This window comes from Bidens hawaiensis, unplaced genomic scaffold (assembly GCF_021521415.1).
Source record: "Bidens hawaiensis isolate Kalapana, Puna unplaced genomic scaffold, B.hawaiensis_p1.1 tig00038172_1, whole genome shotgun sequence".
NCBI classification, from domain to species: domain Eukaryota; kingdom Viridiplantae; phylum Streptophyta; class Magnoliopsida; order Asterales; family Asteraceae; genus Bidens; species Bidens hawaiensis.
The window spans coordinates 76,040-95,067 of record NW_027496699.1 but is presented as its reverse complement, the minus strand read 5'-3'; the positions used below and the strand labels follow the sequence as shown (position 1 = coordinate 95,067).

General features: G+C 36.9%; 1 pseudogene across 1 annotated transcript; it reads left to right on the top strand.

Annotated features, from left to right (window-relative positions):
* Window positions 1-16,281: 16,281 nt before the first annotated feature.
* On the top strand, window positions 16,282-17,740 carry LOC143590129 (putative N-acetyltransferase HLS1; annotated as a pseudogene). The gene is made up of 3 exons (XR_013145410.1): window positions 16,282-16,441; window positions 16,532-16,710; window positions 16,797-17,740. The product of XR_013145410.1 is annotated as a putative N-acetyltransferase HLS1 (transcript).
* Window positions 17,741-19,028: the final 1,288 nt, after the last annotated feature.

Below are 19,028 nucleotides of genomic sequence, written 5' to 3'. Positions count from 1 at the left end.
GTATTCTTTTACAAAAAATCAGATATTATTTTTAAGTATATCCCTATTTTATAGGATTTTCATATCAAATATTTGGTAAGATTAATTTTTAATATAATGAGATGGTATAACTCGTTTAAGAACGATCTAGGTTTGGTGAGACTTATACCCGTGAATTCGGGTCAAATGCATGAGAAACCTCCATTTCAAAATAATGTAACCTGGTGGCTTGAGAGGATGTAGGGAGCAACCGGAGAGCTTTAAAAGGTTTCGTTAATATATATTATGTATTATTATTTCTTTAAGATAATTAGGAAGTTTGGTGCCGTTAAATGATGATTTGGGCACTTGGCGGCACCATATTGGTCATTATCATTTTAGTTTTTTATTTCCGGTACCTAACGAATATAACAGACCGAATTTGCGTAGACTCATAACATTAACGACCATGACCGACAATGTTTATATTTTTACCATATTTTAGCTTCGTACCGTAATGAAAGTAACCTAAACCGACCAAATTTGTGACGAGTTACCACCTTAGGGCCCTGGACCGATAACACTTAGGTTTTACCACTGCCCGAGTTTACTGACCAAATAAACATCGAATATTTAATTTATATACTTTATTTTTTTGGGTTTAACGTTTAGGTTTTACCAATGGTGTCTATACCTTATCGAGCACAACCGATAATGCCAGAATTCACGTCAACTTATCGTCGTAACACTCGGGATATTACAACACCCGGGTTTCAAAGTTGGGGTTGATCAGTTGTTCCGGCGAAATACGTCTGGTAAACACTAGTTTTATTTAATTATTTATATTAATTAAACACGTATTAAAAGAGTAATGTTTAATTTACAAATTGTTGGAACTCTGACCGATTCAAAACAGCGGTTCAGACTGGATAGTCGGATGGCAAATCAAATTTTAGACGTTTAATTAAATTATAAATTGATCCTCCACTCCCATTATTCTAGTTTTGAGTTTTAACTTTTAAATAAAGTTTTTAAATAAAGTTTTGTATGACAAGAATCAAAGACAACATCTTGATTTTTATATTCAATTATTTACTTTTAAATCTATTATTATATATCACTTTAAGATTTAACTATTAGTGAAGATGTTGATTAATAAAACAGTTTTATATGGTCACAAATAACCGCCAAAATTGTTAAGTTTCTTAGAAATTTCTAATGTCTCTATCGTACTTTATAAAATCAAATTGTTTTCAACACATATTTAAAAACTACAGAGTTGCATGGCTTTATTTTGTTATGTATTATTATATAACACTGAAATAAAAAAGACGTTAAATAAACATAAATCTAAATTTACTTGAATGGATTGTAAATGTTGTTTGATAATTATATTATTTCTGGTTTTAAGGGTGGTGAGCTACTGGTAGGTGTGAGGCGGTGATAGCTCAGGTTTATTCTCGGTGACGTCTATGAAAAAAGATGTTATACAAAGCCGAACCTTCTCGTCCGAATGTTGTATTAGATTGTAATGATGTGTTACGGTTGTATGGCAGGCTTTGCAAAATCGACTTCCCAAGTTTCGGCTGTAGAGTCACGCCGTCACGGAGTGAGTTACCTTTGGTAACTCGTCTATGCTAACATCAACTTAAAATCATTTCATATATATACAATTATAAGTTTGTTTGTGATTTAACTGTGGTACTTTGTATTTTATTTTTGTACATTGAGGTTTGTAGCAAGTGGCATTATGGACCCTATAAGTATGATTTTTTTTTTAATAAGAGTTAGTGCTTTTTATGTTGACAGAATTACAAATTTTATTCTTTATAAAAAAGCCAAATTACGGTTCGTGTCTTTTTTTTTCTTAGTTTTTTTTGCAGGCGGTATCATTTGAACATTTTTTCCTACACGTTATGTCCTTTACGCAAACTGGGTTAGAAAAACTCAGTTAAATACTCTCATGTGAGACGCATGTGAGGGCATATTGGTCTTTTCAAAACAAATTTATATACTCATATTAATAACAATAACAATAAATTCACACACACACACACACTCCCTATCCAAATCTTCTTCACCCTTCTCTTCTTCACATCCAACCTACCAGACAACCACAACAACAACAATAATAATAATAATAATAATCAACAGCAAGAACAACAAGATGACCAGAACAACAACAACAACAACAATAATAATAATAATAATCGACCACCAATCGCTTGAGAAGAACCCACAAACCCATATCCAAACGGCTACGAACCCACAAACCCACAAAACCAGATCCGACGAACGGCTACGAACCCACAAACCCAGTTCCAAACTCCGACGGCGGAATCCAATTTTCCGGTCAAACTCGCCGGAGAAGACCGGACGAAATCCGACAAATCCGACGGCAGAAACGGTCGGCTGAAGAGTGGTGTGTGTGTGTGTTGTGCTTGTGTATGGATAGAGAGTGGTGTTTGTGTGTGATGGAATTAGGGTTTGGAAACCAATTCGGAAACTGGTGGTGGAAATTTTGGGGTTTTTGGTTTGGTCTGGAAGATGGAATTGAATTTTGGATGGGAGGTTGGTGGGCGGCGGTGGTGGTTGCTGGAGGTTGAATGGTGGTGTGAAGGTGGGTGTTGATGGTGGGTTTGGTGGTAGTGGATGAGTTCTGGAAGAAAGAGATAGTTTTATATAAACTTTTTGCAGGTGTAGACGAAAAGACCAATATGTCCTCACATGCGCCTCACATGAGGGTATTTAACTGAGTTTTTCTAACCCAGTTAGCGTAAAGGACATAACGTGTAGGAAAAAAATGTTTAAATGACACTGCCTGCAAAGAAACTAAAAAAATGACACGAACCATAATTTGTCTTTTATGTTTTATGTTTCGGTATTAATTTTGCGTGTTAAAACATCACAACACTAGTAGAAAAAATGCCAACATGCGCACCATGACACGCAGTGATTTATGACACGCAAACGCGTGTGTCGTTAAAAAGGAGTCATAATTTTTAAAAGTTTAAAAATTTATGACACTTATTTTTGTACGTCATTAGACTTGTGTCAAAAATTAAAGAACTAAACTTGCACGTCATATATGAATGTCATCTTGAAATCCAAATAAAAAATTTGAACACCCCCCCAATATTTATCTCAAAAGAGCGCCCAATTATCAGTACCTATTCAACTATCAGCCCACGATCTTCTACCAATTTTCTCACAATTGAACGCAATCTAGGGTTGGGCATTCTCCATCAGTCCCATGATGCTACACCTTAAGTCCAACAATTTCGTTTTCAACACACTACCATCTTAGGGTTCAATCGGCTAGGGTTTGCTTATTTGAATTTGTAGAAATTCCTCTACTATGAGGTATATGCCTTTAGTTTTGCCTTGTTCTACAGTTAATTGTTGGTTTCATAATCGTCTATGGTTAAATTGACTGTTAATAATTCTTATTCTTATTATTATTTTTGAAATTTGTGATGGTTATTAAAGGAAATTGGACTAATTTGACTAGATCATGTAGGTATGACTGCTAAAGTGTTCTTTTGATAGCATTAGAGATCTTTTACGGCTGCTTTTGTACATGGATTATGGTACATTAAAATCTTGTCTGGTTATTTGATAATGTTGTAATAGATGAATATGTGTGGTACATGTTTTGTAAAGATAAGTAGCACTGTGTATATAAATTATGCTTAATAATAAGGAATATTAGGGTTTGAGCGTGTAAAATGTCAAGGTTTTGATAGTTGAGGAGGGATACTTGGATATTGGTCTTTTATTGTTGAGTGGTGTATGCTTGCTACATGCTTATCCCAAAATGCAGGTTATAGAAACACATGATTATCCCAAATCCCGACAATAACCTAACACGAATTAAATGGGTTTGAGTTTGGTATAAACGGGTTCGGGCCAGTTTTGGTTCGAACATGCGAATCCTTCTAACTAAGCGGGTCAGGTTCAAGTCAGCCCACCAGGTTCATGGGTTGGCCCGTTTTATATAGTAAATCTAAATATGTGTTCTTTGATATTGAATAATATGAATGAATTTGAAGGATTGTAGTGCAGACCGGTTTAGCAATTTTGTTCATGGCATATATTCTTGAAAGTATTTTGAAATATGCCAATTAGAAATCAAAACATGTTCTTTCGGACAAAATAGATGACGATAATGTCATCACACAATAATAATAACTTGGAGTTATATATTGGTTTTCTGTTTAGGCTGAGGGGTGTGGGGGCTCCAACGGGGACGCGAGTGGGGGCTCCAGCCAATAATATTGTGACGTGTGGCAGAGAGAGAAACTGGATAAGGTGGGTGTTGGAGCCCCCGCTGGAGCCCCTGGCCCTGGTGTGGAGGGGCTCCAGCAGGGGCTCCAGCGGATTTTTTTTTATTTTTTTATAAATATATTCAAAAAACGTATTATTAAAAAATCTCATAAATTATTAAAAAAAACACACATTAAAAAAAAAACACATTAATATCTAAAAATAAAAAAAAATTAAAGTACTAAAAAAACATTATTCTTATTCTTCGGCTTGGTCTTCTTCGATCAACCTCTTTCGGATACGTTCCTTTTGCTTTTCCATCAGCATTTGATCGACCGGATTTAGGTTACTGAAGTCTCTTGTAAGGAACTCCAAATCTCTCATTCGACTTTTTTCCTTTTTGTCATTAGAGACCACCTCCATGGTTTTGTTGAATTTATTGAGGGATTCAACAAGATCGACGATGTTTACGGCTCCCCCCTCAGCCGGTTTTTTCCCCTTGGCGTCCCGTCCCAATGGCCGCCTCCTCGGCGGTGAAGACGTTTCCTCCCCCGCAATGTTTAGGTCGAATCCAACGCGGCAATCCGACGCGGCAGAAGTGCTATACGCTCCAGACGAACTAGTTTTAGTCCGTTTCGGCCCTACTTCCGCATCATGGTCCGGCGCCACCAGCTCAACCCACTTGGAACACCTTTTCAACCTCTCCCACAACTTTACATCGTCCCACGTCTTCAACGTCCCATACCTCCGCAAACACTCCTGCTTCCACTCTTCAACAGTGAAATTGTAAACCGCCAAATCATCACTGCCACTTGGTCTCATACGACCGGCGTTCTTGTTGAAAAGATTAGTAAACAAGCCGACAAATTTTCTAATTTCGGACCACCGACCCGAAATCATATCGGCGTTCCGCTCTGTACTCCCAACGAGCGTATAGAACGTCTCCCTAACCTTTGTCCAAAAAATCTTGCTCTTTTGATAGTCGGCTGCAAAATGAATAAATAAATTAGATTTCCATTTAACTTTTTTATTTAACTTTTTTATTAAAAATCATTTTTAAAAACGTTAAAACAATTACCGCAACGCCGATCCTTAGAAATGACTATCCAAGCCCGACACAAGGCTTCCTTCTCATCCGATGACCACGGAGTGGTTTTCCGTTTCATCCTCGGAGTCGAAGCCGGTCCCGGCCCGTCCGTTACAAGTTGTTTTTTCCGGTGGACGCGTCTCCTTGCTCCCGTAGCATCACCGTGTGATTCTTGTGTCTCCGGAACAACAAAGTTAGGAGACGGTTGTATGTTGGATGGTTGAAAGCCGGATGTTTCTTGCGACCCCGAAAAAAACATCGATTGGTCTGGTGACGACCATAAATCGTCGTAACTATAACCTGAATCTAGGTTTGGGTACCAATTTCCAGCCATGTTTTTAAAAAATGGTTTGAAAGATGGGTTGATTTTGGATTTTTTTTGAAGTTGTGGTAATTGTTTTATGTGATTTTGGGTGTGGTATGTGATTTTGGGTGTGGTAATTGGTTTAGGTTTATATATAGGAAAAACAGATTTTTTTTTAATAAAATTAAAGAGCCCAACGTCTCATTTCTCATCCCAACGGCTCTTTCACGCATTCCCATGTCCCTTTACGCCTCTTCCTTCACGCGAACAGGCTTGCGCCTGCTTTGAAAGCCGTGCTCGCGCCCCTCTCGCGCCCCTCTCGCGCCTCGGTGGTGTGGTGCTCGCGCCCCTCTGCTCGCGCCCCCGCTGAAGCCCCACACCCCTCAGCCTTATATTTGTGTATTAAACAGAGTGCATGATGAGGAATAGGAGAGGTTCCAGTGACATTTGTAATGATGACACTGGGAGCCAAAGCTTCTGAGTCTATATCATTGACTTTGTAGCCAAACAGGTCTGAATCATTATATTCAATCCCAATAATCTTACATGAAAAAAGGGGTGGGTTAGTAAATGAATCAAATTAGGTGTTTATGTTGCAGCCTTGCAGGTTGCTGGGTGATCTGGGCCAGGCTAGCATTCACTCTTTTTTTCCCCACTTTTTGATGATTTTTAATGTTATCTACCTTTAAAAATATGATTTTAAAAGTGCGAACATGATTCTTAGGATGAGGGGTGTGGGGGGTTCTAACGGGGCGCGAGTGGGGGCTCCAGCCAATAATATTGTGACGTGTGGCAGAGAGAGAAACTGGATAAGGTGGGTGTTGGAGCCCCCGCTGGAGCCCCTGGCCCTGGTGTGGAGGGGCTCCAGCAGGGGCTCCAGCGGATTTTTTTTTATTTTTTTATAAATATATTCAAAAAACGTATTATTAAAAAAACTCATAAATTATTAAAAAAAACATACATTAAAAAAAACACATTAATATCTAAAAATAAAATAAAAATTAAAGTACTAAAAAAAACATTATTCTTATTCTTCGGCTTGGTCTTCTTCGATCAACCTCTTTCGGATACGTTCCTTTTGCTTTTCCATCAGCATTTGATCGACCGGATTTAGGTTACTGAAGTCTCTTGTAAGGAACTCCAAATCTCTCATTCGACTTTTTTCCTTTTTGTCATTAGAGACCACCTCCATGGTTTTGTTGAATTTATTGAGGGATTCAACAAGATCGACGATGTTTACGGCTCCCCCCTCAGCCGGTTTTTTCCCCTTGGCGTCCCGTCCCAATGGCCGCCTCCTCGGCGGTGAAGACGTTTCCTCCCCCGCAATGTTTAGGTCGAATCCAACGCGGCAATCCGACCCGGCGGAAGTGCTATACGCTCCAGACGAACTAGTTTTAGTCCGTTTCGGCCCTACTTCCGCATCATGGTCCGGCGCCACAAGCTCAACCCACTTGGAACACCTTTTCAACCTCTCCCACAACTTTAAATCGTCCCACGTCTTCACCGTCCCATACCTCCGCAAACACTCCTGCCTACACTCTTCGACAGTGAAATTGTAAACCGCCTAATCATCACTGCCACTTGGTCTCATACGACCGGCGTTCCTGTTGAAAAGATTAGTAAACAAGCCGACAAATTTTCTGATTTCGGACCACCGACCCGAAATCATATCGGCGTTTCGCTCTGTACTCCCAACGAGCGTATAGAACGTCTCCCTAACCTTTGTCCAAAAAACCTTGCTTTTTTGGTAGTCGGCTGCAAAATGAATAATTAAATTAGATTTCCAGTTAACTTTTTTATTTAACTTTTTTATTAAAAATCATTTTTAAAAACGTTAAAACAATTACCGCAACGCCGATCCTCAGAAATGACTATCCAAGCCCGACACAAGGCTTCCTTCTCATCCGATGACCACGGAGTGGTTTTCCGTTTCGTCCTCGGAGTCGAAGCCGGTCCCGGCCCGTCCGTTGCAAGTTGTTTTTTCCGGTGGACGCGTCTTCTTGCTCCCGAAGCATCACCGTGTGATTCTTGTGTCTCTGGAACAACAAAGTTAGGAGACGGTTGTATGTTGGATGGTTGAAAGCCGGATGTTTCTTGCGACCCCGAAAAAAACATCGATTGGTCTGGTGACGACCATAAATCGTCGTAACTATAACCTGAATCTAGGTTTGGGTACCAATTTCCAGACATTTTTGGGTATTATATAGGAGTTTGGGATATTATATATGAGTTTGGAGATTGAAGTTGTGTTTTGATATGGTTGAAATGGGTTGATTTTGGGGTATTATATAGGAGTTTTTAAAGGTTTTTTTAAAAAAAAACGGAGCTCAACGGCTCTTTTGGGCGGGCCCACCAGCTTTTCCTCTCTCTTCTCCCGCGACCACACTCACGCCTGCCTGGATTTCCGCGCTCGCGCCCCGGCTCGCGCCCCGGTGGTGTGGGGTTAGCGCCCCGAGGCGCGAGCAGAGGGGCTCTCGCGCCCAGGATTGCGCCCCACACCCCTCAGCCTTAGCAATATTGAAACAATCTTTTAATGTTGGTTGCATGGGTAAATGGGTGAAAGAAGGTATTTTTGATGTGTGCCAGGCCAACCCTGAATCATTTCTTATCCACTTTTTTTTATATAATTTTAATGTTATAGCAAAAAGTACGATTATAAGAATAACAATCTTTAAATGCTATTTATTGAATCATCATTACTTAATAAAATGTTATGATGATAGGTTATTGCTATTTTTTTGTCAATCATATTTCGGTTTGGTTAATAACCCAAACCAAACTTGGATAAAATTTTAAACTTGATGTAATGATCCAAGGGTACAAAAAAATAAAGTGTAACCGGTATTCGGTTAATTCGTTTTCGGTTAATTTTGGTTTGGTTTCGTCGGGTTTTAGTTAGCGGTTTGATTATTGTTCATCCCTACCTGAACTAAAGTTTTCTTGTTTATTATAATGCTGACAGATGCCTATAAGTGGAACTTATGGTGCTCCATTGTATAACAATGATTGTGGCAGAGCCATATTTGGGGAATAACAAGTGGACTAGTAAAGCTTGAGGTTTACCTGATAACAATCTTTTGAAAGGTTTTGCTTCAGAAAAGAAGAAGACGATCAATGTTGCTAAGATCAAAGTTATGATAAGTTGATATTGTTACAAAGCCTCATTCCAATTGTCTTGCAGTTCATGAGACAAAACTCAAGGTTAGCATTTTTTTTTTGTAAAAATGGTAAAAAAAACACCAAGGATGTTGACATTTTTATGTAACATTTTAGAGTCAATACGTTTTCACCCGACCAACTTTTATAACATTTTCGTTGTTTTATTTTGTACTTAGGCTAGGGGAGGCAAATATGAATACACGAAGGCGGATTTTGATGTAGTTGAAGAAGAATGGTCGAGTTACGCGGCACGGTTTATTTTCCGGTAGTGATTAGTATTGATTATTAATTAGTATTTTTGTTATCTTGGGAACATTTGTAATATTTTTATTTAAATAATGAAATGAAATGGATAGTTTTGCTACTATATTTGTGTGATTAATATAAAATCTATTAATTATGCAAAAAAAAATTAATTAAAAAAGCTATACGATGACACGCATAAATGCTTGTCGTGTATTGGTGTCATAAATGCGTGTCACAAATGTATGTCATTAGTGCGTGTCATAATACATGACACGCAAATGCATGTCATTTTCAATTTATGACTGGTCTATCAACGACACACATTTGCGTGTCATATGTACCCTTTAATGACACTCAATGCGTGTCATTAAAGGTTTTTTCTAGTAGTGCAAGGGTGTGCATTCTTCAACTTCTTTAAGTTTACTTTTCTTTCGGTTTCTTAATGGTTTACAAAAGTTACTGCCAGCGCACGTATAACTTAGATTAAAGCTGCACATATACGGTCGATATTGGTTAGGTTCATACCAGTACCGACACTAAATTAAAAAAATAAATTAGTAAACGTTAGCTTATGATACAAAAAACTAATATATGTTAAACGACATTTATTCGGTTCGCAAAATACGGGTCTTGTGGCGGAAAATTCGGTCGGTATCGATAGGTTCGCCACGACACTAAAACTAAACCCAAACAATAATTTCGAAAAATTAACAAAATTAAAACAAAAAAAATCATACACAACACGAACATTGCAGTGACGAGTTGACACACATTCGGTCGGTACGGGTTAGGTTCATTATCGTAACAGAATAAACATAAAAAATAATTATTGGCTAGGTTTCTTACGATACGATACAAAACTAAGTTGTACACTAACTCATGTATGTGTGTGTGTTTTCTATTCCGGTGTTAAGATCATGAATGTTGTAGTTCACATTGAACTCCCAAGAAACCCTCAAAATGATTTGGTTCAATATGGTTTCTTTCACTATCTTTTTTTTTTTCTTAATTTAAGCTTAAACAGGAATTAATGCTTTTAATACCTTTTAGTGGAAATATCATCATCCAACTAACTTATAAAGATGAATTATATATATATGCTTGATAAATGAATTAATATCGTGGGATTGAGAAAGGACCACTAGATTTTAGATGATGATCGAAAGAGCCACGCAACCAGTAGATGGTTTAATGCAATCGCCTTTTGTTTTAAAAATAGCATAAACTAATGAAATAAAAATACGACATTAAAAAGCACAGCTGCTTTTGGTTTAAAAGATAATCAAACGGCCTATAATTCTAAGCTTTAACGATTGACGGTTTGTCGGAGTGCCACGTTAACCTTGTGTAATGTTAAAAAAGTGTGCATAAAACATGTGACTCATCTTTTCACATGGATCATCATGCATCATCCAAATTGCCTGATGGATATCTTATTTTTAGTAAGCTTTTGTTCTTTTAATCATATATATTTAAAAAAAGAAAACTTATTTAAAAATAAAGTACGATTTTCGTTTTTCAATTCCTATTAAAAAAATGGCATATTAATTCCGTAATCTGTTATCACCGGAGCATCATAATGTAAGAATCGAAAAGCCAAGGACAAGCAGAAAGAACACAATCGTGACGCAAAACAAAAAAACACAAACATCATTTGCATCTACTATTCCAAACTAACCAAGACAATCACTAACTTATGACAGAGCGAATGCTCATCATGCTTAAATGTGTTGGTTTGTAGTTATTTGTGTTTATGTTATAAGAGCTTCAATAACTAAAGATATGTGAACGAGGAATGACAAAACATTCAAAAATATACCCATGTTAGTGGACAAGGTGGCGATGGATATCAAAGCAACATCTTTCTTATGGGTCGTGAATCGGAGTCGAAGATCAAGTGTCGATTGAGAAGATTGGTGCATGTTCAATTTTATTAACCTTCCTTTGTAATTATTTGGTTGTTTTGCTTGTTTCTTCTTATCCTTGTTGTCTCTTTGTTTGAATTGGCTCTTGTAACTTACAAGTCGCCATTTTTCGTTTTTTATTATATTGACCTTTCAAAAAAAAAACTAAAGATATGTGCTACTTAAGTGTCTTGACTTCTTGATGACACAAATAGTGAGGGGTTGCTAATGTGGCAAATGCCAAGCTTTGTTGAAATAGATATTGTTCCGGTTAAAGAAAAGAAAATAATAGTAGATAATGTGTTCGGCCAAGTGAAGTAAATTTAAAAATATCTTAAAGAAACTTTTATTTAAAAAAAGATGCGAATAAACAATTAAAAGGTCGTAAAAATAATTATTGTTTCGGAAGATGATCACCATGTATATCGATGGTATGTTATAAAACATCGGGTGATGGCATGTTAAAAGCTCTTTTGTTTTAAAAGTTTTCTAAAATTTTATTCATATAGTATAATATTTCATGCCTATACTTTAATCAATTACAGCTATTTAAAGTAGTAATTAAGGGGAAAGGGGCACTTGCAGATAGAGGTTCACAAAAAACCTGGACCCGGAACCGGTTTTTCTAATACTCGGGTTTTTGATACCCGAACCCATACCCGGCCCTATCCGTAGGGTACGGATAGAGTATGCATTTCGGTATTAAAACCCGAACCTGAACCGGACCCGATTTGTACCGGTGATACCCGAAAACCCGAAACCGGGTATTTCAAATACCCGATGTATACCCGAAAAATACCGAAAAAATACCTTAAAGATACCCGAAAAAGATCCCTAAAAAATGCAACATTTTAAAAAATCCAATCTATACCTAATAAATACTCGAAAAAACCCACAAATAGGGTTTTTTCAATATCCAAAAACAGGGTATTCAAATACTCGGTTTTAGAATGCCCGGTTCTATACCCGACCCGACCCCGATGAATAGGGTATGGTTTTTAAAGGCAATACCCGGACCCGAACCCTACCCGGTTATTACCAATACCCGATTTTCAAATACCCAGTCATACCCGAACCCGATTCCATACCCAAACCTGGGTATTTGAAAAACCCGATTTGTGCACCTCTACTTGCAGATACCCGAGATACGGTAGGGGTGTTCATAATTTGTTTCGAATCGGAAACATTTGAAATTCCGATTCGATTATTAATATTCGAATTCATTTTCAAAAAAAATTGAATTTGTAGTCGAGTATAGTAATCGAAAACTAATTTGTGATTTATTATTCGATTTGATTCAAAATTCGATATTTCAATATATGTATATGGAAAAAGTTAACGTGCTAAACGTGAGAATCAAGCAGAGTAATTATATATACAAATAGAATAATTAAGTAATTACATAAAACTCTACTTATATATATAATTACTCTACTTGATTCTCACGTTAATTTCATTTGTATTTGGTTCAAACCTTATATTATATATATATATATATATAGTTTGGTCAAAATCCATAAATAATAAATGTCCATTACAAACTATTTAAAGCCAATAGCACATGTAATTATTTCTTTTCTTACACTATTTGTTATTGCATTGAACACTAGGGGTGGTTTATCAAGAGTCAGGGGTGTTCATGGTCCGGTTTTTTAAGGTTTTTAAGTCAAATCATAAGTCAAACCGTTAGTAATGATTTTTTGTCATTGAAAACCAAAACCAAACCGTTGAAATTTAAAACCAAACCAAATCAATTTATAGTTTGATTCCGGTTTAGTTTGACGGTTTAACCAAGGCTTTAAATATGTTAAGTGTTAAAATGAAAATGGAGCAAAGCTGAACCCTTGAATAAAAATCCTTTTCAAGTAATCACTCTTTATGGATTCTGAGGATTAAACAAGTCATCAATCAGGATTTTTTGCTTGTTTTCAAATACACAAGTCATCCAATTATTTTAATTCTTAGTTGTGTTTGGGATGAGGTATTGAAGTAAACAAATGAATGGATGAGGTGTTGCCATTTCAATAAAGTGTTTGGTTACTACATGGAATGGATCGTTACTTAATTTGTATTGTTTGGTACGCAGGAAAATAAGAAAAAATAAAATTAAAATTGTAGTGATTGGCGGTTGTGGTGAGGTAGGTGGCCGACGTGGAATTGGCAGTGGTGGGCAGTGATGGTGGTTGGCTGTAGCAGGTGGTAATGGGTGAAAGGAGATAGTGGTGGTTGGTGGAGGGAAAGGTGGATGTAATAGGCGGTGGTGGTGGGTGGTGGGAGACAGTGTCTGACGATGGTGGTGGTTGGTAGTGGATGTTGATGTTGGTAGTGGAAGGGTGGTAGAGGTAATGAAGAGTAAAAGAGGGAAATGAATGAAAAAAAAAACATGGGGATGAATCGAATGAAATTGATTATTATTATTTTTTTGGAGGGGGAGGAACGGAATGAAGTAAGTAATAGGTCATTCCATTCATTTGATCAACCAAACACACTTTTTTTCATACTCTTACGATGGGTAATTCCATTCCGTCATCCAATGCTGCATATCAAACGCTAACTTAGTTCTCGGCCAAACAAATGGGTATAGTCATCTTCATTTATAGTTATGAAGCAACAGATTAATTCAACATTAAGGGAGTGTTTGGTATAGGGTAATGGAATGAGCGATAGAATGGAATGAAATGAGCGAGAAAATGGAATAGATGAGGTAATGAAATGAATCGTTATCATTCTATTGAGATGTTTGGTTACCATGCGGGAATGGAATAAATTATTATTTTGTGTTGTTCGGTATGCTAGTAAAACCTGGAATAAAATAGAAATGGTAGTGATTGATGGTTGTGGGCGGCAAGCAATAATGGTGGTGGTGGTTGGCGGCGGCGGAAGTGGCGATACGCGGGAGCTAGGAGCGATGGTTGTTGGCGATGAGTGGATAGGTGGTGGTGACGAGCGGTGGTGGTGATGTCTAGGAGCAATGGTTGGTAATGGTGGCGGTGGTGGGCGGCACTGGTAGGTGGTTGCAGCAGCGGGTTGATGATAGTAGTGGGTGGTTGGTGTTGGCTGGCGGCAGCAGCAGTGGTGGGTGGCGGTGATGATGGTGGTGAGAGGCTATTGGGTGCTGGTGGTGGGAGGGTGATGGAGATGATATATTGTGAAAGAGTGGTGAAATGGAAAATAAACAAGGATATGGATGGAATGAACTTGAGGGTATTTTAGGGGAATGATATCAACATGGTAGTGAATGAGTTCATTCCATTGACCAACCAAACATGTTTTTTTTTCATTCTCTCACAATGGTTAATTCTATTTTTGCCTTTTATTCTTACATACCAAACGCTACCTAAAATTCATAGGAAATAGCAGAAGCAGAAACAATTGAAAAATGAAGACAACAACACTACCTTAAAAGAAACAGTAAGAAAAAAGTAGATGACTATGGAGACAATGATTAATATTGTATCAAACAAAATAGAGTTAAATGTTATTTTTATATATGTGGTTTGTTCAATTACTTCACTTTACTATTGTTTTTTAATTCCCTGCCACTGGATACCTGATATTTCAATTATATGTCATTGTAGTACGTTTTTTATAATCATGTATATCTTGTCCATTAAGTCAAGGGTAAATTGGTGATTTCGTTTATTTTATAATTATTTTCTCTTTTGAGTTGAGTGTTATTTTCATGCATATAGTTTGTTTGATTATGCAACTTTAGTACCATTTTTGAATTTACTGCAGCTGGATATTTAGATTAGTTTGAATACAAAGCAAACCAAAAAAGACATCAAATATTACATATTACAATTAAAAGGTCACTAAAATATATGATAGAAGATGAAAAACAGCGATGACATGTATAACATAGTGTTGAGCCTTTAGTTCTTAATTATCAATGTTGTACCACTAGCTTCAAGATACCTGAGTTCATATTAGCCATTGTTCTTGTATTTTCTTCATGTGTATTAATTTTGTTCAAAAGTTCATGTATAATAACAATAGCTCATTGACACATCGAAGGATCAAGCCAAATAACAAAAGTCCATGTATGATAACAATATCTTAGTTTAGTCTGTCTTAACACTATATGTTAAAACCTTAATCTCAAATTCTAAAACTGATTATCTTGACGGAAAATCACATTTAAAACTCAATTTATTCCTCCATATTAAACGTTTATTTTTACCATAATTAGTATAACGTATCTTCTGAATCAAAAGCCGATTTAGAAATTATTATATATTATATATATATGTATTAAGTAGGTGATAACTTGTTATCTTATTACATGGAAAAGGAATCATGACGACATAAAAGACACAAATAATTTCAAAGATTATGTTTGTATAGGATGATGTCTTTCATGTATGTATGTACATAATGTCCACTCGCATATTTTTGCTCTAATAAGTTAACAAATAATAATAATTAATTAAAAAATTATAATAAGTTGGAAGTGATTTAAAATAGTGGCAATGATTATGGAAGCGGGTCATGATGGTTGCACATTCACATCAAATAAAATGATTAATATCGGAATAAAGATGCGCAGCCACAGCCGCCAATTTCCGTATACTTCCTTTTTGCATTTTTTTTATATCATCATCATCTTCGTACTCAGTATATCCCACCAATAGCAAAGCTATAGTAGAGTCTGAGGAGGATAAGATGTAGACAGCCTTACCTCTACCTCATAAGGATAGAGAGGCTGCTTCCGGTGAGACCCCCGGCTCGATAGTAGTTTTGCATCAAGCCTTGGACATAAGGCACATAGCACTCAATCATCGGGACACCGGTTGATCGGTGCATGTACCCTTGTCTTTCGGCTATCAACGCCACTACATGATGCCTGATTAACCGTCCGTCACTTTTAACGTTATTTTCACGAGATTAGTAAAATAACGTCAAAATTAGTGCAATTTCACTTTTGCCCACCTGAGGATTCACACATATATACACTATATATGTGCCCACCACAAGCAGGGCTATTGCATTATATATTATATAAATAAACTAAAACTAAAACTAAAATATTAATAATAATAAAAGTGCATAATAATGAAATAAAATATAAATATAAAAATCTGAAATCAAGTATGTAAATGGATCCATGATGAAAGAATAGAGCACGTCAATGATGAACCACTCACACAACTCAACTCAACTCAACTCTCTCTCTAGGAGTTAAAGCTTGAAAACGGCCCATTATTTCCATAACCTTTTCACTATATTTTTCTTTTCTTTCTTTTAACCTGAAACCTTCCTTCATATATTCATATCTATATATACATATATATATATAGCTGCTGGTTGCTACTTAATAATAACAATATTATAATGGCGGATGGTGTTATGGCGGTGGTGATGATTAGAGAATACGACGCCAAGACCGACAGAGAAGGAGTGGAACAAGTGGAGAGTAGTTGTGAAGTGGGCCCCAACGGCCAACTTTCTCTTTACACTGATCTCTTGGGTGATCCCATTTGTAGGGTTCGCAACTCACCCGCATATCTCATGCTCGTAATATTATGTTTCATAACTAATTACTTTACGTTCATTTCATTTCTTACCTATAAGTTGTTGACGTATGATATATATATAATAATATAGGTTGCTGAGATGGTGGTTAACGGCTCCAGGGAAATAGTCGGAATGATTAGAGGCTGTATTAAAACCGTCACGTGTGGGTCCAAATACTCCCGGCCTAAATCCGGTGACCCACCCAAACCTTTACCGGTCTTCACTAAACTAGCCTACATATTGGGCCTCCGGGTCTCTCCGTTTCATAGGTATATATTATTATATTATTATTATTATTATTATTGTTAAGTTTTATTAATATGTTATGTTAAAAATTTGTTTTATAAAATTTTAGGAGAATGGGGATCGGGTTAAAGCTGGTTAAGAGAATGGAGGAATGGTTCGGGGACAACGGGGTCCGAGTACTCATACATCGCGACCGATGACGCAAACGAGCCATCGGTCGGGCTATTCACGGGCAAATGCGGTTATTCCAAGTTCCGCAGCCCGTCTGTACTCGTGCACCCGGTGTTTGCGCACCGTCTCCCGATAAGCAATCGAGTTACGATACTTAAGCTCACACCGTTTGATGCCGAGTCAATCTACCGACACCGGTTCTCCACAACCGAGTTTTTCCCGCGCGACATTGACTCGGTTCTTAACAACCACTTAAATCTTGGTACTTTTTTAGCCGTACCAAGAGGGTACATTTGGGACGGGCCAAGTAACCTTTTATCTGACCCGCCTGAGAATTGGGCTATTATGAGTGTGTGGAATTGTAAAGATGTTTTCAAGCTAGAAGTTAAAGGGGCATCCAAGTTGAGAAAAGGGTTTGCTAAAACGACTCGGATCTTGGATCGGGTTTTCCCGTTTTTAAGGTTGCCATCGTTGCCGAAGATCTTTAGCCCATTTGGGCTACACATGTTATACGGGTTAGGTGGGTCTGGGCCGTTGTATACAAAGTATGCAAAGGATCTGTTTGGGCTGGCCCATAATATAGCAAAGGAGTGTAAGTGTGGTGTGGTTGCAACCGAAGTGTCGAGTGAGGATCCGCTCAAGTTAGCAATACCACATTGGAAGGTGCTATCGTTCACGGATTTGTGGTGTATCAAGAGGCTTGGGGAAGACTACAGTGACGGGTCAGTGGGTGACTGGAGAAAATCACAACCTGGTTTATCCATTTTTGTTGATCCTAGAGAGTTCTAAAGTGCTAACTTAGCATAGGTGGTCGTCTAGGTTACTTTGATGATGTTTTTAAGGCTTTGTTTGGCTCTTTGTTACCTTGTTTTTTTGTTTTTTTTTTTTTATTATTTAGCTTTTGAAGCCTTTTTTTAAGCTTAGTTTACTTTTGCTTTTAATGGGTGGGTGGGGAAAGAAAGAGAAGGGAGGAGTATCAACCAAATGTGTTTCATGGGGTACATCCTCGTGTGGGACCTACCCTTTTTTAATAAATAAATTTAGCTTTTTATTAGATTCAGTTTGGACATTTGTGTCACAATATGTCAATATTCATATTCATATGATATTATATTGTGAAGTAGATATAGAAAGTATAATTCAATGATATAATTAGACACAAAAGGCAATATCTTAGTTAACTCTTGAGGCTAAGTTATGTGATAAACACTCTTAAAAGGTATATTATAAATCAATGAAAGTTGAACTTGAATTTGAGATCTCCATGAGAGGGATCGAGATGGGAATCAAGCGTTTATCATCGCGCCAAGCGTGTAGATTTTATTCGTTTATCATCGCGCCAAGCGTGTAGATTTTATTCTTTTTAACTAATTCTTCTTTCTAACAAGAATAGATGCCTTCCCACTTACCACTCTTTTTTTATTTTTTGGAAGATTTGAGATTTAAAAAGGGAACTTGCGTTTGATAGTGATACAGATATGATTCTGCAAAGATTATGAGCATTCAAGAATATCCCAAAAACAATAATTTTATAAAAGAACATATTTTCTTGACAATATATTTACTCTTAATTTTTAAGATTTCGGAAATTAATTAATTTGAAGAGAATTTGTTGGTAGTGGTTTAGAGAAATACAAATGGGGTGGGGGGTTTAAAGTGGGCCACTATGTGTTTAAGTTATCTTGGAGGATTCTCCTTTTGGTGATGCTTGTTTTCTTCCCCACTAATCAATTGAGGGGGGGGGGGGGGGGGGGAGGGGATTTGGCTTTTTGCTGTTTTGGCATATTTCTTTTTTATTATTATTATTATTATTATTATTATTATTATTATTATTATTATCATTTTCTTAATTATGATTCATGGTATTGTGTTTTAAGAGTGACACCTTTGTTTGGTCATAATTCCATTCTTTTTTGCTAGTGATCATGAGTTTATTTTTGTTGTGGTGTGATTGTGACATTTAAGGTCCAAAAATACGGTTACCAAATGCTTGTTTTAGATTTGAAGCAAGATTGTGACCTTAGTACTATGTATATGTATGTATGTATATTGTAAAGAATAATAGTGATGTTGATCTTCAAATCCGTTTATTCATTTGAATCTAAGCAATCTGAGTCATTGCTTTAAAACCGCTTACTCTTTTTCACAAGCATGACGTCCTTCACAAGTC